Here is a 23829-nt window from a genome sequence, read left to right on the forward strand (position 1 = left end):
ACCCCTACAAACTCATACATTTTTCCCTTGAGCTATCTGACAGTGTTTTCTTCCTAAGAAATTCTAGCATCTGAAAGAAAGATCCAGCTCCATGAAATGCATCTCTTTCCTATATTAAGTTTTCATCAAATTATGCATGCTAAAATTTAATTTAGAATTCATTCACAGCCTGATTAAAAGTCCTAAGCTGTGATGCTAATATATTTTAAAAAACAGAGCTATAAGATTTGTACATGTGTAAAACTATATGTTACAACACAATTAATCATTCATTTTTTGGAACCATGTATTATTAATTTCTATTCTGATCTCAACTAGAATAATAATTCAACAATGCTAGCAATACATAGATGATTAATGACAAAAGAAAAATTTTGGTTCTACTCCTGGAAATACTCTAGTTTATTAAACTACACAACAGTGCAGCACTTAGAATGCCCTTAAAAATTATAGAGAAGACCCAAAAATGTGACTATTTACACTTCTCCTTAACTCTAAACTATGAATTTGTTACCAATGGGTACTACCCAGTCAGTAAGAGCTTGTCACATGGAAAGTAATTAAAATAACCAGATAGATTTTTGAAGGAAAATATCTGCATTTGAAGACAGAAATAAAAGTCTTAATTTTCAAAAGAAAATGATTAGCTATTTGCAAATTTACAATTCACTAAAAACATATCACTGTGATTTCAATACCTAAAGTATGTAACAGTGCCATGAATTTTTTTTCATCAAACAACAGCTTAGAACATAGCTGCACAGTTAACAGTATTTGACAATAAATAATGGTATACAACAAAGAGCCATGCACAAAACAACTAGTCCAAACAGGAACAGTCAGAGCTCTGAAGATGCAGGGAGATACACAGATGCCCAAGAAAGGCTGTTAAACATGAGCACAACAAGCAGCCACACATATAACTTTGCACTTGGATTTATGTTTTCAAGTTTAAGATATGTTGGGGTGCTACGTAAAGCAGAAGGTCAACCCCAAGGAAGTCACAAGTGAAAGTCTTTGACTTATCTCCACAAACATGATTTCTAATACCTGTAAGAGCCACCATCCCATACTAGCTGAGAACACTAAAATACTCTAGTCTAAAGTGTACTTGCCCCTTCCAGCTTCTCCACCATGTTAGCCAGCATCTCCTGCAGGTTCTGCACCAGGAGGAATCGCTCTAGCACAAAGGTACAGATGGACAAGTCCTGGGAGACATTCTGCAAGGAAAGTGGGAGAGCCATAAATATGTCACCAGTGTCAAGCATCCAGGCCCATCTACCTTGGTGTCTTCCAGCTGCTGTCACAAAAAGAGTGATGGTGCTTGCTATTTCTGCACTGTCAGCTGCCCATCACCACAAGACACTGTCATTACTTCTCTTGTTTAAGAGCATGCCATGTCTGAAGTGTATATCCTGACATGCACTGTACTGGACCTTTGTCTGTAGTTCCTGTCTACAACAGGGACTCTTTCTACCACGAGAGAATAAGAAAACAAAGAAGTTAGGTCACTTTTCTAAAGTCACACAGTCACAAAATAATCAAGCCAGGCTTGAAAGTTGGATTTTCCAAACTCACAAATTGGTTTCAAACCTACCAAGCATTCTGTTGATTTTTTTTTTAAAGAGAGAGAGAGAGACAGACAGAGAGAGAGAGAGAGAGAGAGAGAGAGAGAGAGAGAGAGAGAGAGAGAGAGAGAGAGAGAGAGAGAGAGAGAGATTAATATTTATTTTTTAGTTTTCAGTGGACACAACATCTTTCTTTGTATGTGGTGCTGAGGATCGAACTCGGGCCGCATGCATGCCAGGCGAGCGCGCCACCTCTTGAGCCACATCCCCCGCCCCATTCTGTTGATTTAAAAAATAATATTTAAGGCTGGGCAAGTGGGAGGCAGTGACATACTGTGTGTGTGGATGAAGTGGGGCAGCATAGAAGTTTCTTGGGGGCATCGTGGCATCAGAGACACAGCTAACAGTGGGTAAGACTGGGCTGCACAAGGGGCTAAAAACAAAGGGGAGCACTCAAGGCACAAGAGCAAAGTCTGAAATGCATGTTGCACAAATCATTTTAAGAGCTACACACAACTATGGACATTTCTGAAGACTCTTTCTCAGCACAGTAGATCAAGATGGATGAATCTGCCTTCTTGGATCCTTTAGAGTGTACTGTGTGTCTAGAATACCTGGATGCTTCTGCAAAAGTCTTGTCTTGCCAGCACAAGTTTTGCAAGTGATGTTTGCTGGGGATTCTAGGTTCCCCCAGTTGTTCTGAGTGGAGGACCCTTGTTGGCTCTAGTGTTGAGGAGCTTCCCAGTGACATCGTGATGGACAGGATTCTGGAGAGCATCAAGCAGAGGTCTTGGAAACCTAGCCCTGGTGGGGGCAGTGGGACCAACTGCACAAATGCATTCACAGCTCAGGGCAGCACTATAGCTAAGTGTAGCATAAATGACCTACAGGGTTCCCAGTATGGACAGCAGCCTTGAGTGTAAGCCTGGAGACCCCAATGAGGGTGCATCTCAGTTACCATGTGCCAAATCATTATATAACTATGAGGGAAAGGAACCTGGTGACTTTAAATTCACCAAAATGACATCATCATTTTGCGACAAGTTGATGAAAACTGGTAACTTGGGCAAGTCAGTGAGACCCATGGCTCTTCCCCCACCATCTTTTAACAGATTATTCAACCATTACCTAAACCACCACTTCAGTGCAAAGAACTTTATGACTTTGAAGTACAAGACAAAGAAGTGAACAAAGATTGCCTTCTGTTTGAAAAGCATATTTTTCTGACTGTGATACCAGAGTGGATGAAAACTGGGCTGAAGGAATGTTGGCAGAGAAAGTAGACATATTTCTGATTTCCCACATTGAGTTTAACTCAGCTGCTAAACAGCTGATGGAATGGGATAAGCATCCCCTGCCAGAAGTTGATGCTGGAGAATGTCCCTCAGCAACAGTCCAGAGCAGCACTGCCCCAAAGCTCTCTGACACCAAGAAGAACACCAAAAAGCGGCACTCCTTCACTTCCCTCACCATGGCAAAGAAGTCTTCCCATACATCCCAGAACTGCCACTCCATGGAGATTAGCCCTCCTGTCCTCATCAGCTCCAGCAACCCCACAGCTGCTGGGAGAATCAGCAAACTGTCTGGAATTCCTGCAGTGTCCATTCTCAAATTCATATGAATACCACTGAGTTTACTGTGACCTCATTCCCAAGCAGCTCAGTGACAACTGGCTCCTCATTTGTTTTCCTCTTAGATGTCCCGCTCCAGCTGCCCTTGGAACTATGAATCCTCCCCTCTACCACCACATCTCCTGGCTGTCATTGTCCTCACCTGCACACTACTGTTGGTGTTCCTGCTGCTGAAATGTGACACAGACCCATGGCAGGATCCACTGTACAGATTGCACATTTTCAAACTCAGACTCACCCCAGTGTGTATGTGGCTATCCACCCATAGACTCCCAGAAAGAAGATGAGCTAGAATTGGGAATAGGGGAGATGATTTTAGTGTTTGAGCATTGCCAGGACGGCTGGTTCAAAGGGATGTCAATGCATACCACTGAGATTGGGGTTTTCCTTGGCAATTACATGGCATCTGTCAGAAGGGAAGTGATAAATGCTACCCAAGCTAAAGTTCCTGTGTCTACTGTGGGTCAGAAAAGTTAGGGGATGACAAAGGTCAGTCCCTCCACTGCAGGAGGGCCTTCCCAGAAGCTCCAAAGAAATGGTGTGTCTGGGACACCCATGGTTGTCTCTCCAGCTGTAGTGTCAGTAGCTCACAACCAAATAAGTGGTCAAACTAAGGTCCTGTTGCACATGCCTGGGCAGATTACAGTCAACCAGGCCTACAATGCAGTGAGGGCAGTTGCGGCACATAATCAAGAATACCCCACAGCAGCACTGATGCCCATCCAGGTGTAGAATGCTATCTACATTTGTGGGCCTGCCCCACCATTTGCTGGCCTCCCCACAGCCTCTGCCACCAATGGAAGGCTCTGTTGCCCATGCTGCTGCTGTCAGTTTCAGTCAAGCTGGTACCTCACTGGCCTGTGCTTCAGCCACTTCATTGAACCCCCCCCCCCCCCGGCCAAGTATCATCGTTGCCTCTCATGAAACCAAGCCCAGTGGCCAGACAGTAACCATTCTCCCTGGATGTCCCACAACTCCACATGATTCTTCATCAGCTTGTGGGAGCAGTTCAGCAAGGAAACTTGACAAGGACAGTAAAATAGAATAAAGGGGTTACTTAAGTTGCCTTCTGGTTCCACCACAAAACTAAAGCCCTGAGTAGCACCTCCAGCATTGCTGAAGTTGAAGTGGAGATGGAAGCAGGGATAAATGGTGATGAGTACCCCTAGAGGGAGCCATGGGTCCTGAGCTACCATTTGGAGGGAGGCCATGGCAGGGCCGGCTACTGCCCCATGGATGGGAATGGCCCAGTCACTGTGGCACCAGCAGGAACAGCCCTGGACCAAGAAGCTTTCCATCTGAAGACTAGCTCCCTGGACTTTGCAGTCCTATTGCTCCACCTCCTGGTCTGGCATGTTCCTCACTGGGTCCTGTCATAAATGAGTCTAACCTATTGTTTGTGAAAGGCACTTGGTGGAGGTTTCCTATCCTCCACTAAGTAAGGCAGAACTTGGGGACTTAAAGGAGACATTATGTTTGTTCATAAAAAGTGAGAGGATGGTTGGTCCAAAGGCACATTACAACACTATGGGAAAACTGGGCTTTTCCCAGGATGCTTTGTGGAAAACATCAGAGGAGATAAACACTGGGAAGACTTAAAATCACATCACACAAATGAAGAGCACAAAGCAGTCTGATGGAAAGAGCACATGTGTGGACTTCCAGAAGGTCAGGAGCTAAGCAGAGGGTTGGTGTGTGGCTCCTGAGTCTTAGCACAACCACACCAGTCAACAGAGTGAAGCAGGTGTCTGGGTTTCACCATTCAGTTGGGATTGTAAGGTGTACCTTGTGCTAAGCAACCGTTTTTGTGTTTGTTTATTTTGTTTTGTCTTTACAATGTATAACTAAAATGGACAATTGTTTACAAGGCTTAGCTAATGTATTTGCTTCTTTTAAAACTAAAATTTTCTTGTAATAGATAAACTCTTTGGATTATGATTTTAAGAAATTAATTTATAAAACAAGAGCCAAGGAGAAGCTGTATTATCTCCTGCTTAAGCCAAGAGATTCATTGTGCTGTAGAATGCATCTTCCTTCCCTCACCCCTGTTCACCATCATTACATTTTGCTTCCTTAAGACAGAACTGTTGGTACTCTAACTTGGGTTTTCCTCTTTGGGAAACTAAACATACAACTCAGTATCAGTAAGTGTGGTGAGCCGTTTCTGTAGATTATGGTCGCCATTGCAAGATGGCGCTGGCTCCACTGTGGTCTGTAACAAACAACTCCTTGTTTGGGAGAGTTGGTGCATGGTTTCTCAGCACCCTGTGAGAAAGTTCCACGTGGCAGCTTCGCATTGGGGCTTGGGATGCTTTATTAAGGCTGGGAGGGGCATCCGAGGAGGAATTAGAAGAAATATCAAGGGCCTGAATAAACTGCTGAAAGAAGATTCCTGAGTTGCGTCTTCCTTGCGGGCAAGGGGTCGCGACAATTGGTGCTGAAAACCCAGGAACCAGAACTTTCAGCAGTCAGGGGTGGTGCACCGGTTAGTCCTAGGTAAGTGGGACCCGCTATCAAAGCGGAGATCAGTCCCAGATAATTGGGACCCGCTATCAAAGCGGAGATTAGTCCCAGGTAATTGGGACCCGCTATCAAAGCGGAGATTAGTCCTAGGTAATTGGGACCCGCTATCAAAGCGGCAGCTCCTCTGTAAAGCCAGAGAGAGCATTACATCTTATTGCAGCTGCACTGTGTACTTTCGCTCTTACTTTCACTTTTGTTTTTTGTGTGTCTTTTGTTGTGTCATGGGTGCCGTATCTTCAAGTCCGCTTCTCCTGGCCCTAGATAACCTGTTACGTTCCAAGGGCCTAAAAGTGAAACGTAGTACTTTACAGAGATTTTTACAGAAGACAGATATTGCTGCACCGTGGTTCGCATTTTCGGGCAGCCTCACTATACCTAGCTGGGATAAGTTAGGCACAGATCTTGACTTTGCTTCTGAGCAGGGCATATTAGAGGGTGGGGTGATACCCCTTTGGAAGATGATCCGTAGTTGCCTCGCAGATGGCAGATGTTAGGAAGCACTTACTAAAGGACAAGAAGTTTTAGAGCAATTACATGAAGAAAGATCAGAAATGGCAGGCAGTGACGTATTTCAGGAGGATGGCAGTGTGCGGAGCGAGAAACAGGGGAGGAGGCGATTGTCTCTGGCACGGAGTGAGATATTTCAGGAGGAAGGGAATGTGCAGAGCGAGAAACGGGGGAGGAAACGCTTGTATCCAGATCTCAGTACACTGCGCACACTCCCATGCAAAAGTGGGTCAGAAGAGGAGGAGGATGAGGAGGAGGAGCTCGGAAGACTGTCTCGGCAGCTAGGGAGTCTAACTATGGGAGAAGGGAACAAAAATAAACAGGAGCTCAGAAAAAAAAAAAATGATCCTCCGGACCCGCCGCCGTACGGTGGGGGTGTTTCGAGGAGAGCTTTCCATGCCCAAACATAGAGGGGGCTGTTAACATTTTTACTGATGGTTCCAAGTCTGGAATTGGAGCTTATGTAATTAATGACTCTCCCCCTATTCAGCATCAATTTGCTCCTGGAAATCCACAATGGGTAGAACTACAAATTGTTATTGAAGTTTTTAAACAGTGTTCTTTTCCTTTTAATCTTATTTCGGACTCCAGCTATGTGGTACAAGCACTAAAAGTCCTGGAGGCCGTGGGAACTATTAGTGATGCCCACAATGTGTCTGTTTACTTTACTCAGCTTCAACAGCTTATCTCTAACCGCACTGCTTCTTTTTATCCAATGCACATCAGGGCTCACACCTCTCTTCCTGGTCCGTTATCCCAGGGGAATGCCTGTGCGGACTTAGCCACTAGAGGTCAATTGATATGCTTGGCTTCCTCCTTAGAGGGGGCTAAGTTGTTTCACCAAAACTTCCATGTTAATGCATTAACGCTGCGCAGGCGTTTTTCCATTTCAAGAGCGGATGCTCGGCAGATAGTATTGCAATGTCCCCATTGTGTCACATTTCTTCATCCCCCTAATTATGGAGTAAACCCACGGGGATTAAAGCCATTGGTTGTTTGGCAAATGGATGTGACACATATACCTGACTTTGGTAACCTTAAGTATGTGCATGTTTCCGTTGATACGTGCTCTGGAATTATCCATGCTTCTGCTTTATCGGGAGAAAAGGCACATAATGTCATTACTTACTGTTTAGAGGCATGGGCAGCATGGGGTGCACCTGCATCCCTTAAGACTGATAATGGACCTGCTTATACTGGCAGACAATTTACAGCTTTTTGTTCTACTATGGGAGTGCAACTTACTCATGGTTTGCCTTATAATCCTCAAGGACAAGGCATTGTTGAGCGTGCTCATCGCACCTTAAAGGAAACTTTACAAAAACAAAAAGGGGGAATAGGAGCTGAACACACTCCTAAAGAATGCCTGTCCTTAGCTCTCTTTACCATTAATTTTTTGAATTTGGATATTCATGGTCGCTCTGCGGCCGATAGACATGTGTCCCCTCAGCCCTCTGTGATTGGCTATGTTAAGTGGAAGGATGTTCTTACAGGCCAATGGAACGGCCCTGACCCCGTGCTGACATGGGCACGAGGATCTGTATGTGTTTTTCCCCAGGATCGTACGGAACCATTGTGGGTCCCTGAACGCTTGACAAGAAGAGTCTCGACATCAACTGACCAGCAACAAGAGATACCACAACAATCCTGTGATGAGGATCTTCATTCTGCTAAGTGCTCTGGCTCTGGTGCTGGTGCCGATGGCACAGGCAACACCAATGCGGTGGTGGGCAGTGGCACGGGCCTGGCCAATGCCAATGCCGGTTCATGGTAATTCTAGTGTCCTCCCCACTCTTTTTTCTACCTCATGTGAGATGTCTGCTCCCTGTGCCTCTCCTAGAGGGGACATGGAGAGAATTTTTAATCAATCTCAAGTTAATCTCACAGGAGTTTTTTGTTTCAGCCTTAGAAACGCTAATTGCATTAGCCTTAAGACCAAAAATTTGACTAACTGGGAGGACCCATTGCGGTCCAATCAGGTCTCAGGAAGCATTATCAGTGATGTATTGAGCAAGGTAGCTTCGGGGAAACAATCAGGCTCAGAGACCCCCGCAAACAGCAGCTCTGCTCTTAACATAACTACCTTGGCTATTATCTCCGAGGTACTAATCCCAGTGCCTCCTTCTTCTAGTAGTATTTATAATGCCACTCATTTCAAGGCCTCTCCTTACTGTTCCCCTAATCTTGATTTCCCCCCAACATTTACGCCTTGTCAGGATCATTCTTGGGAAAAACATCAAGTTGCTAAATGTTTCTCCCTTTCCCCCTCTCTTAATAGGTATGTTTATAACTTTAACAATAGTGCCAGCTCCTCTACAGGAGTAGGTTGGTCCTGGTTTCAATGGCTGATTTCCAATGAAAAGGGGGCTTCAGCCGATATTTCTGCACTGGCTCAGTTGGTAGGAGCCAAAAGTTGGCTGGCTAATATTTCTGGTACTATTAGGGAAAGTAAACAAGGTAATAGACTTACATCTGTTTCATTCAACTCTCTGTTGTATAATGCCACATTGCCTCCTGCAATGGTCTGTGTCCAATCCCCCTTCTTATTCCTTTTGGCTAAGGCCACCTCATCGGGGATGCTGGATTGTTCTCATACTACCTGTCTCTTATCTGAGTGTTGGAATGGTTCCTGGACTGTAGCAGTGTTTATGAAAATTCCAACTTTTGTCCCAATCCCGGTCACTGCGGATCCTGATAAATTCCCTATTGTTGAGCTACTTAGAGTCCGCAGAGATTTTGGAATCACAGCGGCTATAGTGACAGCCGTGGCGGTATCTGCTGCTACAGCGGTTACGGCCGGAGTGGCTATGGCCAATCAAGTACAAACTGCTGCCACTATTAATCAAGTTGTCCAACAAACTTCCACCATACTTGAATCCCAAAATACAATTAATCAACATATTTTGTCAGGGATTTTAGCTGCCAACCAAAGAATAGATTTACTCCAAGCTCAGGTAGAAGAATTGGCTGACTTAGTGCTTTTGGGTTGTGTTGACCAATGTACACATTTATGAATAACCTCTGTCAGATTTAATGATTCCAGGAATGCTTCCCGCATCATTGGTGAATATTTGGCTGGAAATTGGTCCATGGAAGCGGAAGACATGATTCAGTCTCAACTAACCCAGATAGCTGTCTTGAATAACACCCGTGTTGATCCCGTGACTTTGGGTCAATTCACTGATTGGATATCTTCTGCTTTTTCCTTTTTTAAAGAGTGGGTGGGGGTAGGCATTTTTGGTGCAATGTGTTGCTTCGGTATGTTTCTCTGTTTGTGGTTTCTCTGTCGCCTCAAGGCCCGCAATGCTCACGATAAGGCTATGATCATCCAAGCTCTTGCAGCTTTAAAAAATGGCAATTCACCTCAAGTCTGGCTTGCGCAGCTTAAACAGTAAATCTTTGACATGGTCGTTGCACCCCAAGTTGTTATAACATTGCACTGGGATCGGCATGTCTTTCCTCGTTATTCTCTTAGTGTTGGAAAGCCCTTGCACTCTGCCGGTCTTGCTGCCATTGCACGCAGGTGGGTTTCCACACTAATGCTTCTCTATCGCCTTAAAGTCCGTGCCTTTCTTTCAGGGTGCTGTCAACTCGTTTGTCGTTGTGTACAGCCACAGTTCAGCCTCAGCTGTCCCCCTTCGTCCACCTTCTTCATGATACAGGATGCGAGGCAAGGCACTGCACTTGAGTGATCCTTGAAGTGGACCTCAAGGAGAGCATGTCCTATTGCATGCGGGTTTGATGTCCACGCCCCGCCCCACGAAAAAAGGCGTCGGCTGATATGGCTTCAGATCTGGGGAAGGGCCCTCCTTAGGACTGAGCCATACTATGCAGCCACTTCTGCACAGTGGGATAGGACCTCTACTCTCGCCTGTATTGTTTTCAGAAAACAGAAGGGGGGAACTGTGGTGAGCCGTTTCTGCAGATTATGGTCGCCATTGCAAGATGGCGCTGGCTCCACTGTGGTCTGTAACAAACAACTCCTTGTTTGGGAGAGTTGGTGCATGGTTTCTCAGCACCCTGTGAGAAAGTTCCACGTGGCAGCTTCGCATTGGGGCTTGGGATGCTTTATTAAGGCTGGGAGGGGCATCCGAGGAGGAATTAGAAGAAATATCAAGGGCCTGAATAAACTGCTGAAAGAAGATTCCTGAGTTGCGTCTTCCTTGCGGGCAAGGGGTCGCGACAAGTAAGGGCCTATGATAGGGAGAAAAAACTCAAGAAAAAAAAAAAGTTAGTGATTCTTTTAAGTTTGATCATGAATCAATCTGAAGACTTAATCTTCAACTTAATTTTATAGGTTTTTAATTTTCCTAGAATGAAACCAATAAAGTGAAGAGAAAAAAAGCAAAAGCATTTACTAGAAATGTATTCAGAAATAATATTTAGTTTTATAACATTGGTTATAAAATAATTATTTTCATTGGTTGGAAAGTAGGCAACATTAATCTTATTCTTGCTGTCAGGGAGAGAATGGCTATGAAATGTAATTTCTATTTTATCCGACCAACTGCATGTTCAGAACATTTGTGAGATGTGTTGGTAAGTTGTTTCCTTGTGTTCAAGTCAAATGCTGAAGAAACAATATGAAAAATTTACATTCATTGGCATCAGCTTTTTTGCCTAACTTGTTTATTTCACCAAACTTCATATATTACATGGATATGCCAGTATTTATTTTTAACTTGAACACACAGGAACATAATGTACAGTGTTTTATAAAATCAGTTGTTAACTTAGGAATGATTTCATTTTCACCCACATCCTACATTTTTTTTAGTTGTTGATATATCTTTATTTTATTTTTCATATATGGTGCTGAGAAACAAACCCAGGGCCTCATACATGCCAGTCAAGTTTTCTACCACTGAGCTGCAGCCCCAGCCCCACATTCTACATCTTTTTAAGATGATGAACCCTCTTGCTATTGGATGAAGTCTTTTCAGTCCATGTTTCTATTTCCAAGCATTAATTCTTATTTTTTTTTTACATTTGTTGTATCAGTACTTAGTTCCCATGGGAAAACTGTGGTAACTACCTCACTACCAGGCTTCTTTCCCTACTTTTGTTCTCAGGACTCTGAAAACCCATAACTGTATGGCACCATAATGAAATTGGTGGAAGAGGCCAATGTCAAAGAATAAACATAAATATAAAAAGGTAGACTAAGCTGGATCCTGCCACAATTGTAAGGTGTGGGCACACTGGCTCCCTGCAAGCCTTCCAGAGCTTCCACAGAACAGCTCCTGGATAAACTCTTCCTTTCCTTCTGTCTGCTGAGAACACAAAGAGCATTTTTATTCATGACTCCTCTGATGGCTGATGGACACCTTAGCCAGGGAGGGAGCGAGTGTGCTCAGCAGACCTTGGCCAGGAGTGGCTTTTGGGTAGAGAATGCTGGTTATTTTACATCTCCTGTATTGCTCAGTTCTGAATGCAAACTAACCTCAGCAGAAAACTGCAAATGAAATGTATACATCATGCATGTCCATCAAATCTATACTCCTCCAAATAACCTAGACATGTTTACAGTAATATTCACTATAGCACTGATGCTGAGCCTTTTTCTGCTTCCTAAAAATCAGAATGGTCACTGGAAAATAAAGCATCCTGTTCATTAACCAAAACCAACTGAATGGCTCAAACCCAAATGACTCCCAGCACCTGCACAGCAGAGAAGGTCTAACATTTGTGGACATCCATGATGGAAGTTATGACCCACAAGCACATGCACAATATCAACTTTAGTTTTAAGTTTTTCCTCCAGTCTCATTACCGAGAAAGTTCATATCTAGAACTTCACTTTGGAAGAACTTTGCTTTTCCTCCCTGTGTCCTGCTTTTCCTCCCTGTGACCATGCTCCCAAGTCATGAAAAAAATCTTAATCCTCACAATGGGCTCTTCTGAATGCCCAGATCACAGCAGAACATCCAGCTTGTCACTGTGGCTGAGTACAGATAGCCACTTACCTCTCAGAGACTGCAAAGCATTCACTCTCAGTCACAGTGATTCTGGCTGTGTACATGTCTGGCCCAGCTTCCCAGAAGAGTGCCCCAAGTAAGTAGACAAGTGGTTCATGCTTGCTTTATGGAGACACCAGTATCATCCAGATATGTGGACTTTGGCAAAAGCAAAAACTTTCACCTAGCAGCATGTTCATATGCCTCCTCTTTTCAAAACAGAAACTGGTTACCCTTCTCTTCATCTTGACAAACATCATGCAACCTTAGGAAGAGAAAAGACTCTTAGCCAACCTCAAAGCAGTATCTGGCCTGCTGGCACTGGAGAGGCTGTGTAAAATCAATTAGGTTTTCTACCAAGGAATCTACCAAACATTTGGCTTCCACAGATGTATCTGCCTAATTCACTTAAAAACCAATTGCAACAGGGTATCACATTTATGGCAATGGAGGCATGGCATCCCAACCAGCCCTGTTGTATAAATGGATATCTAGCCCATGTCATGCCATTTGCAAACTGCTTACACCCTGTATTATTTTGTATTATTTGGTTGGAGGCATGAGTTCCTGCTGGGTTTAAGAGCTTTGGGGGGAAATTTGGTGGCAAGGTGCTGGATTATTTGGTGGGAAACAAGAGATGGAGGGAGGTCATGCAGCAAGAAGGCAATTACTGAACATGTGGCACAGAAATTGGAAGGAAATGGAATTCTCAGGAGGTTGCCAAGTAAGACAGGAATTGCAAGATTGAATAATTGTTGGGGAGAGAAGACCAGAGAGGTATGACTCTGAAGGTGTTTTCCTTTTTTGAAATTTTTTACTGGGATAAAGTTCATCATCCTAAAGTACACGAATGAGAAAGCAGTTTGTAATATACTCCTGGGCTCTGGATAACCATCACCATATCATATTTGAAATACTTCCATCACCTTCAAAAGAAGACCTACAGCTTCTGCAGTCACTCCAAGAACCCCCACCCAATATCTTACCTACTTTTTTTTTTTCATATCCCAATAGCTTACCTACTTTCTCTCTGCATGAATTTACCAGTTATTGACATTTCCAATAGAGGGATCACACCTATTCTTTGACGCAGGTGTCTTTATTTAGCTCAAGCTGTGGAGGAGCCCTGCGGGACACACATCACAACTGTCTTCCTCTTCAACTAGAATATTCCATATTCCACCTCCCTCATCCTCTCCATTGTTCTCTCCATTCTTTATTTGGGTTGTTTCTGTTTTTTAGGCTTTGTGGACAACTGACGTGGCTCCCTGCAGCTGCATAGCCAGTCTACTGGTCCCTGTCATGAAGCAAAGTGGCAACAGAGCAGTGGAGCAAGGAGTGGTGGCCCCAGTGGGGTCCAGGAGGCGAGCAGGACCTACTCAAACCTGCCATTCAGGCATGTTAACCATAGCCCAGGCCAGTCAAGCCATGCCCACCTGTCACCCTTGGTCAGCCAGACCTGGCCCCAGTACTGAGGCCTGTGGCAGAAGCCCATTTCTTGCAGTGCTGCATTCCCATTCCAGCACCTAAACCTTCCCCTTATGACCTGCCCTGAGGAAATGGAAGTTGGCAGATCTGAATGGAAGTCAGGACTCCAGAGCTGACCAATAGCATTATTGCCTTTCCAAGCTCTCATTAGCATAAGTTTGGACCAATAGCAGTAACCCAAGAGCTATATACAACCTGAAACATCCTTCCCTGACAGGTCAAATCTGCTGTTTCTGTCACCAGCATCTTCTGTTTTATGACAAGTGTTTGCTTTCCATTCTTCAACAAATGCTATGGTTACATTGATTCATCCTTTTTTTTTGTGGATTCCATTCATCAAATGCACAAGATAATAAGCCCAAATAGAAAAAAGTGTTGGTGAGCTGCTGGGGTCTGCTGCTGCACTTCTTGGCTCTACCTGCCAGCAACCATAGTGAGCTTGGTTTTGTCTCAAAGCCAAGGTTTTGTAATGTAGCTATAGACTTCACACACACACTTTTATCTCATTGTGTGGCTTTAGTTCTCCAGAGTGTATACTTAGAGGAGACTTGTTGGGTTACATGGCAACTCCCAAATTCCACTCCTTGAATAGTCTCCTCTGATGCGACATAATAAAAACAGGACTAATTGAGGTGGGGCATCTCTGTTCTCCTAGGTGCCCTACAGCCCCTGTGTCTACCACTCTGGAGGCTCTCAGAACTGTAGATTTTAGGGTCAACTGGAGGTTCCATTGTGTGGGTGTGGATGGGGACTCACTAGCAGAAGTGAATATCAATCCCTGGCTCCCTCTCTTCCTGGAGATCCAGGGGTGAGCTCAAAGTTCCACCCTCCGATTACATGCTGGCCACCCTGGAACTTAGCCTGGTCCTCCAAAGACTCCTCATGATCCCATAGTCAGGTAAGGCCAACAGGGTGTACTGAGTAAGCAGCCAGCCAAGCACTGTGCCTTGACACTCCATTGTAAAGGGAAAGAATGCCCCATGGTAGGAAAGGCCAAGGCACACCAGAGACCGCTGTCACTACAATCACTCTGCTTCTGCTGCCACCACCACAGTGCCTCTCTCAGGACTGCTGCAAAGGCCCCAGCTGCCCCAGCACCCACTCTGGTCCTCCCACCATCTGCTCCATTTAACAACCAAAGTGATTCCTTTAAAACCCGTTATGTCACTCTCCAGTCAGAGCCTCCCAGGAACTGTCTCCCCACCACACCACAGTCCTCACGAGACCTCTGGAGCACAGCATGGTCTGGCCCTCTCTGCCTCACACTCATACTGGACTGTCTCTGACTCACCTGCCTCTCACCCTGGCTCCCCTTGCTCCTCTAGTACTTCACGCACAACCTCACTCAGGAGCTGCACAGGATCCCACGGTCCCTTGATTAGCCCTGTGACCCCCAGAACCCCTGCCTTTACAACTGTGTCCCACAGAACACCCTGCCACCAGCACTGTGCCCCCAGGACACCTGTCTCTTGCATTGTGCTCCCCAGGACTCCCTGCCTTCAGCACTGAATCTGCAGGACCCATAGTCCTCCTATACCTTTCTTCAGGTTTCTCTGTTACCATCTATCATCATATCAGGGATCCCTAGAAAGTGTTGAGTTCCTCTCTCAATGCCCTCTCTGACCCCTTCCTAGGTTTGACTATGTCCTTCCAAGTTCATTTGCTGGAAACCTCATTCTGGGCAACAGTTCTAGGAGGAGGAATCATTAAGAACTGACTGGTCTGTGCAGGCTCCACCCTTCTTTCTCTCCCTTAGCCTTGGCCTTCCCAGCCCCAAACTGTGAGCCAACTAAATTTATTTTCTTTATAAATTATTCAATCTGTTTACATGTTGTTACAGCAGCACAAAGTAGACTATGACACATTTAACCTGGCTTCAAAGTACTAAGCAATGCAGAAGACACTACCCTGTTACCTGCATTCTTGCTTAGGCCTCTCTCCCCAGAAATGAGAGCAAGGACTTTGTTTGTTATCACATATGTCCATCAGTGTCTGGTGGGTGTTCAGAAAATACTTGTTGATGATTTAAGTCCCTCTATGACTGATATAGGCATTGTCACTCTAAATATGAAAAAGAGAAAAGAAAGAAAGTATCAAAAACACAGGAAGCATAATGGCCACAGCAAGTTCCTTATTATTAAGTGTGACCTTAAGAGATAAAGAAATGCAAACTCACAACACAGATAATTTGAAAAGACAGGAGAAAGTACAAAATAAATAGTCACCATTAAGACTGCCTTGGTAGTCTAGATGTCCTGGGGTAGTGAGAGCTTCAGGCTGTCATATGTCCCCTGTGGCTGAGTTAGTGTCAGCCCCCACAGGCCTGAACCTGACTCTAAGGACAGCTTCTTCCACTCAGACCTACTGTGGTAAGAAACTCCATGCACACGTTAAGCAGCTGCGCTCTCACCAGGCTCTGATTCCCTTTTCTGTGTGGGCCATAAATACTGCCCTGTGGAATATAATGTAATTTTGTTGACTGGAGATAGAGTCTTTTAATTCCCATAAATGAAACCATAGCCAATGATTCTGGATGTGGTCCAAAGCCGTTAATTACATGCCAGTGAGGAGGTACAGAGGTGGGAGGAACTGTTGCAGATGTTAATGTTTTAAAGCATCTTCTTTTCCCCTCTCGAGGTCTCACCTACTCAATGAAACTCTACACTCTCACAAAACTGTGTAACCAGGAATGTTACAAATATCACTAAACATGTTATATATTGTGACTCTAACAAGAAGAGTCTATTAAACTGGACATTTCCATCTGTCCCATGAAGGTCCCACTTGAGGTAGGCAGAATGCCAAAGATGGAAACCATGTGAATTTGGCAGTCTGAAGACAGTACCTTGGGTTCTATAATCCTTACAGATTCCAGGCCAGCTGTGGGGGACACAGCAGGGTGAGAAGAAGGGGCCATGACCTTCCTGGGTCCATGATGGGAACATGCCTTCTGAAAACATTCTAAGATCCATGTGCACTGTGTGCTGGAGACTTTTGACTGTTCTGTTCTCCAGAGTCCCAGGCACATTGTGCCTGGCTCACAGCTCCTCAGGAAGTATTCCTCAAGTGCCAGCACCTGGCAGAGGCTTGCCTGCTGCTGATACATTAATGAAGAGTGCTTATCCAGTACCTGGAGCCTTCTGTGCCTGCTCTCTGGTCCCTTCACACACAGGAAAGGGAGTGTCTACACCTTTGAAAGGATGCTGCCGGTGTCCAATCCATGCCCTGTGTACTTAGCGAGAGACACTCTCTAGAAGTCACCTGAAGACAGGTAGCCACTCTGAACCTATTTCCTCAGATCTCAAGTAGGAGGTGGAGTGGGAAGCCTCAGGTCCTTCTAGCTCCAGTCATCTCCAATAGGAACCATGCAAATCCAGACAGTGAAGAGGAGCATTAATGGTTATTATTAGCCATGAAACTAACAAGATAGACTGACTTGTCAAGGAGTAACATGAGAAAGATGTCAGCTATGACATTCTGAGAAAAATAGACACTTTCTTTATATATAAATAATGGAATAAGGTGCTAACCAATGAAGATCTTCACAACAATTATATGGATGGTTCCTCAGGTTCTAGGATCATTACATGTTGTCGTCCAGGTATAAAAACACACATGGAAACTATCTAAAAATTAATTTTTAAAAAAATTGTGGACACACCCAACATTCTGTTATATTTGTCCATGGCAGAGAGGACTAAAATGAGTCCAGACCACATGGGTTCGACCTCATACTGAATGTTCAAGAACCAGCCAACAAGACCCTAAAACAAGACAAAACATCAGAAATAAAACTTGACTTTTTACAAAAGCCAGACATTAAAAAAAAACTAAAAAAAAGCAACACTTCATCCTTATTCATTTACTCTGGAAAATACATCTATTTTTCATAAAATATCTATTCTAATGTGCAATGAGTTTAAAATAACTTAAAACAAATTAATAAATATTTCTAAAATTTCCCATCTTTGTTTCACTGTAAATATTGTTAGTTATTATCCACTCACAGGAAATAGTTTGTGGGTCCTTACAATCTTTAAAAATGTGAAGGGATTCTTCAGGACTGGGAGCAGCTGAAACAGGAGTGTTCCTGGGAAAGATGAACACTGTAAAGTCACTGGGGTCGGGGTCTGTGAGTGGAGGGCAGGGCTCACATGGATCTGCAAACTTTTTTCTTTAAAACTAAATCCAGGTACAGAATTTTAGCATTATGTGGATCTGGGTGGTTGTTATGCCATACTTCTGATGTTTTTTAAATAATTCATAATAAAAATAAATTGTCAGGGGATAGGGAGGGCAGCAGAATACAACAGGCACTAGCATTGCTGTATGTATATACATGGCTGTGTAACCAATGTGATCCTGGAATCTGTACACGTGGAAAAATGAGAATTCATACCCCATTTGAATCAAATGTATGATATGTTAAGATCATTGTATTGTCTAGAACAACTAATAAAAAAACAATAAAAGGAATAAATTGTCATGAACATGTCATTTAGACTTATGGAAGCAATTACCAGAAATCCTATGTTTGTTGAAACATGGCTAAGTTTCTGGTGCAGTGTGAGACCAATGTGGGCAAGCAAGGCTGGAAGAGGAGGCCCTGTGGCAGGAGGGCAGGTTCCATTCCACTTGATATTAGATACACCTCCTCTGCACCTCAACAAATTAGAATATTCAAACAAATCAAGTGAAGAGAAAAGGGGGAAATGGCAAGCACCATGCAGAACTTAGAGATGAGGAGAAAGTCTGGAAGGAGGAGGAACTGCACCATGTGTTAGGATGTGGGACAATGGGGGCTTTTTCTTCCCCTTCATTTTTCATCTATTCTGTTATGTGGCTGTATAATTTCATGTATAGCATAAAATTATTTTTAAAATTAGCAATAGATCAAAAAAGATAATTTTTTTTTCTCCTGGGAAAGACTGGCTACCACATGGTTCTATCTCTCCTGGTTATTCTCACATGGATGCCTGGTGGCTGCCAACCTTCTGATCCTTAGAGACTATGATCATAGGTGGACTCTTCATCTCTCCTGGTCTCTTCTTTGGCTAGTTGTCCTCAGCTGGTGCTGCTAAACCCAGGGCATCCTCTTTCTTGACCTGGTCTTCTTCTCTGTCTCTCTGTGTCCTCTTCTTTATTTAGAAGGTTACTAATCTTTGAATTTGGGTACACCCTTAATAATCCTAAATAAACTACATCTGCAAAGACCATGAACCTCACATTCTAAAGTTCAAGGTGAACATGAATTGGGGAGTACATCATCCAACACACTATAAAGACCAAGCAAAATAAATTACTAAAGGCACATGCTCCCAATATAATTCTTCTTCAAATGAAGAAGTACATGGGTTAAACCTAAGCTCACTTGATAGAACTCTAAAGCAACACTGCCCCTCCACAAGCTGTTTAACTTTTCCAAAACAACCAAATCAATTCTGATGTGATCTGCGTATCAACCACCCATAAATCTAAAGATGTACTCATCAATATAAGTACTGAATACCTTCATGCTTTTACACTGTTCCAGATATATTCACTTGTAACAGAAACTGAGTCTTCACCAAAACCAAGTTCAACAGAAAATGATCTCATTCACCATCGAATTGGCAAACAGAAACTTTGTTATATAATGGACAAGACACTATTATAATATTTGTAAGTATAATTATAAAATATGCTGTAGGTGTACTATTCTCTTTGAAGTCATGTGTATGTCTGTGAGTGTGTACATGTGGAGATGGGTGAGTGGATAGATAGATATTGAGGGATGCTGGACAGGATCAAGGTGGACAGCTAGATGGGTGCTTGCTGCGCCCCTCCCCTGACTCAGGCAATGGCAAGGCCCTACTTGCCGCAGTCTCTGGCTGGGCACAAATCACGAGCCACCACACAGCTTGTAGATTCAAACAGCAATTCTTTATTCCTGAACTCACACCGGCCGTCTACAAACACGTTCTGGGGGAATCCACGTTCTCTGCCCAAATCCACTACTCCTGGGCTTCTGTCTCCCAAAATATACTGTCTGACCCTAAGAACTCAAGAGGAAACCAGGCAGCAGGATATGCCCTATTCTAAAGGGGGAACACCCTAATCTCCTATTATGCTAAACCGCCCTATTCTAAAGGGGGAACACCCTAATCTCCTATTATGCTAAACCGGGGACACCCTAAATACGGATCCGCCCTGGTCCTTGAGCAAGGTCACCTTTCAGGAGTCCTTCCACTAGACAGCATGGGAGTAGCTGGCAAGGAAATTGTCATACCTACTTGGCTGATGGCTCCCAGCACCTACTGAGGTGGATGGCGCAAGGCATCCATCCTCTGGAGGAGCGCAGTATGTTTCTGGGAATGGGCTGATTTGTTTTTGTATTCCTTTAATAAGTATAGTTGTGACTTCTCATATGACCATTAAGTATGAAGGAAAAAAACATGACTTTCCCAATTAATGCAACTACTTCTAAAGAATAGATCTGTTTGCTCTAAATGCAATGATTCAGCTGTGGAGTGTAAATTGTTAATGTCTAATGAAAAACTCCCTGTATTCCTGTCAAGGAAGTTTTTGAGAAATTAAATTAAAATCTAGAGAAGAAAAATTAATGTTAAGAAGACAGATTAGTGCTTAGTACTGGGAAACTTGTTCTTGTTCCTGTGCACAATGGTTTGTGCTCTTACTCTTGTTTGATTAAAATTAATAACAAGTCAACCACTTGCCATAACCATGGCACCGGTTCCAGTCAGCAAGTCAAGAAAGAATAGTCAAGGTATAGGCCAATAGTTTGGGACATTTGTAACTATTATAAAAAGTTAACTAAGCAGAAACAGCTCAAAGCAAAACGCAAACTGAAAGTACAAATGTTTGCTTATGCATAAGCCAAGATACATTCTTCTATTCTGATTGTAGCTAGGTAATATTTTGTTTCTTTGCATAACGATTCCTGTTTTGTAACCACAAAGTACTGTGAGCCTGCCAAAATGAAAAGTATATATGATCAACTTCACAAGTAAAGATTGGGATCAACACCTGCACTTTGGTGTCTGTGTTGTTTCTCTACCCCTCTTTTGCCGACTCCTCACCATCCGTTCGTCTCCTGAGACCCCCTGTTGGAGCTGGTCTCCGACATCTGGCGCCCCCTGAACAGGGACGATCGGTAATCCGTAAGTCTGATGCATTCATTTCATTCAGAAGTTTTCGGGTGAGGATAGGATTCTTACCTAGGGTACTGCAGACCCCTTAGCGAGGTGCTAAGTAAGTGAAGGGTAAGTAATCAGAGAACTTATTTTGAGAAGTCATGGGCCATAAAGAGTCTAAAGAAAGAGGACTCTTTATTGATATAGCTAAGCATATACTCCATAAACGGGGCATTTCAGTTTCTTCTAAGCAGTTAAGACATTTTTTTCATTTTATTCAAGAATGCTCTCCTTGGTTCCCTGAGGAAGGAACCTTAAATTTAGAAACATGGAAAAAACTAGGTAAAGAGATGAAGGTTTATTATGATCATCATGGGCCAGAAAAGATTCCTGTCGATGCTTTTGCATTATGGAATGTTTTTAAAGATGCTTTGGATCCGACCCATGAGGCAGTTTGTTTGGCTCGTCAAGTGACTGAGTCTGAACAAACCCCCTTAATTGGGGCTGCTGCTACATCTAGATTTTATAAAACTACATCCCCTCAAAAACAGTCTCAATCTGATGATGAACAAGGGTATGAAGAGGAGGACGAACAACTTTCTCCTCAAGATCAGGAGGACTTAGAGAAGGGTGCAGTTCGATATCATAACTCTGACTGGCCACCCGATTTGTTAGTTTCTGTGTCTTCAGAGCCTCCTTAGAGCTTTAAATAAAACTATGGAAACTATGGGAACCTTATAACTGGGTCTCCCATCTCCTACTACTATACCTAAAGATCGTAACATAGTGGTGATAGACTTATAAGATTGCTTCTTTACAGTTCCTTTATCCAAACAGGATTGTAAAGGTTTTGCTTTTAGTCTGCCTTCCCCTAATTTACAAAGACCTTATCAAAGATTTCAATGGAAAGTTTTGCCTCAGGGAATGAAAAATAGTCCCACCTTATGTCAAAAGTTTGTTGATGCAGCCTTAGTCTCCACGAGAAATAAGTTTCCATCTGGATATATAATTCATTATATGGATGATATTTTATTAGCTCATGCTGATTATTTGATACTCCAACAAATACTTAATTTTATGATTACAAGTTTACAAGACTGGGGATTAAAAATTGCTCCTGATAAAATTCAAACTCAGGCTCCTTTTTCTTACCTAGGAAGATTAATTAATTCCAACAATATAACTTCTCAAAAAATACAGATTAGGGTTGATTCTTTACGTACTTTAAATGATTTTCAAAAACTTCTTGGGGATATTAATTGGATTAGGCCTTACTTAAAATTAACCACTGCTGACCTTAAACCTTTATTTGAAATTTTACAGGGAGATTCAAATCCAAATTCACCTAGACAATTATCTTCTGAGGGAAAGAAGGCTTTATTTAAGGTGGAGAAGGCTATTTCAGATCACTATTTACAACAAATAGACTATAATAAGCCCTGGATGTTAATAATCTTACAGACTTCACACACTCCTACTGGATGCCTATGGCAGGATGATCCTTTAGAATGGATTCATTAGCCTTCTACTCCAAAAAAGATTAATATTTCATATCCCACCCAGGTGTCATCATTAATTTGTAAAGGTAGACTTCGAAGTAGAGAGCTCTTTGGAAGAGATCCATCCTCCATTATTATTCCATATAAAAAGGAACAATTAGATTTCTTATTAAATGTTAATGATGAATGGCCTATAGCATTGCAGGGATTCTATGGAGAAATATTGTTTCATTTGCCTAACCACCCATTACTACATTTTATGACTAAGGTAAATACTATTTTTCCTAAAAATTTTTCTCATGTGCCCCTCGATCAGGCTTCTCTAATTTTTACAGATAGATCCTCTAATGGAATAGCTGTTACTATTATAGATGACCAAGAGCCAATAGTTCAACAAACAACTGAAACCTCTGCTCAAAGGACAGAATTAATTGCTATTATAACTGCTTTTGAAAAGGTTACACAGCCTTTTAATCTTTATACTGATTCCCAATATATAGTTAATCTCTTTCCAGCCATAGAAACATCTTCTTTGTCCTCTCATTCATCAATTGTTAATATATTACAAAAGTTACAAAAATTAATATTACAGAGATCCTATAAATTTTTTATTGGCCATATTAGAGGACATTCTAACTTACCTGGACCTTTAGTGGCAGGAAATGCTAAAGCTGATGTATTAACTAGGACTGTTTATAACATTATTGAACAAGCTACCAAAGATCATCAATTACATCATCAAAATTCTGCTGCTCTTAGAGCACAGTTTCATAAAACTAAAGAACAAGCTAGACAAATTGTTAAACAATGTCAAATCTGTCCTACTCACTTTCCTTCTCCACAGATGGGTGTCAACCCTAGGGGTTTATTACCTAACAAATTGTGGCAGATGGATGTTACTCATATTCAAGAGTTTGGAAAGTTATCTTTTGTTCATGTTTGTGTGGATACTTTCTCACATGTTATTTTTGCTACAGCCCGTACTGGAGAAGCTTATAAGGATATTGCCCAACATCTTTTTGCCTCCTTTGCATATATGGGATTACCTCTTCATATTAAGACAGACAATGCTCCTGCTTATATTTCAAAAACCTTTAAACACTTGTGTCAGACACTTAACATAGTTCATTCCACAGGCATCCCCTATAACCCACAAGGACAAGCCATAGTGGAAAGAGCTCATCAGACCTTAAAATCTCAAATTAATAAATTAAAAGAGGGGGAACTACATTATAGCTCTCCTCATCAAATTCTTCAACATGCTCTATTTGTCATTAATCATTTAAATGTAAATGATTCTAAATTAACTCCAATGCAACGTCATTGGTCTGAGCAAACAGTAACTCAAAAACCTTTAGTTAAATGGAAAGATCTTCTTACTGGATAGTGGAAAGAACCTGATATTCTCTTAACATCGGGGAAAGGATATGCTTGTGTGTTTCCACAGGATGCTACTTCACCTTTGTGGATTCCAGATCGACTCATCAGACATTATGACTCACCCATATCGCAGGTGGAGGTTC

At 42.8% G+C, this 23829-nt stretch overlaps 1 pseudogene; it reads left to right on the forward strand.

The window, feature by feature from the left end:
• The first annotated feature begins 2128 nt into the window (after positions 1 to 2128).
• On the forward strand, positions 2129 to 4836 carry LOC143398228 (E3 ubiquitin-protein ligase SH3RF1 pseudogene; annotated as a pseudogene).
• Positions 4837 to 23829: the final 18993 nt, after the last annotated feature.

This window comes from Callospermophilus lateralis, chromosome 4 (assembly GCF_048772815.1).
Source record: "Callospermophilus lateralis isolate mCalLat2 chromosome 4, mCalLat2.hap1, whole genome shotgun sequence".
In the NCBI taxonomy this organism is placed as follows: domain Eukaryota; kingdom Metazoa; phylum Chordata; class Mammalia; order Rodentia; family Sciuridae; genus Callospermophilus; species Callospermophilus lateralis.